Here is a 282-nt window from a genome sequence, read left to right on the forward strand (position 1 = left end):
TATACACTGGTTATCGGGGAGGGGGGGAAGCAGGTCACATTGTGCAATATTCCCAGGGACAAGACCTTAGCCTGGGTCCCAGTCTGTTCAGCTCTCATTCCACTCCCTGCCACTCCTTGTCCTGATAAACTGTTTGGCAATGACCCTGAGTAAAAGAGTGAAATGTCAGACAAAACTGACTGGATTTCAGACTAACAATAGGTGTGGAAGAGGTTCAACGACAACTATCAATGTTCATACGTAAGGAATGCAACAATCGCCTGATAACCATGGAAACCGGGG

The sequence above is a fragment of the Oncorhynchus gorbuscha genome, unplaced genomic scaffold (genome assembly GCF_021184085.1).
Source record: "Oncorhynchus gorbuscha isolate QuinsamMale2020 ecotype Even-year unplaced genomic scaffold, OgorEven_v1.0 Un_scaffold_550, whole genome shotgun sequence".
Classification (NCBI taxonomy): Eukaryota; Metazoa; Chordata; class Actinopteri; order Salmoniformes; family Salmonidae; genus Oncorhynchus; species Oncorhynchus gorbuscha.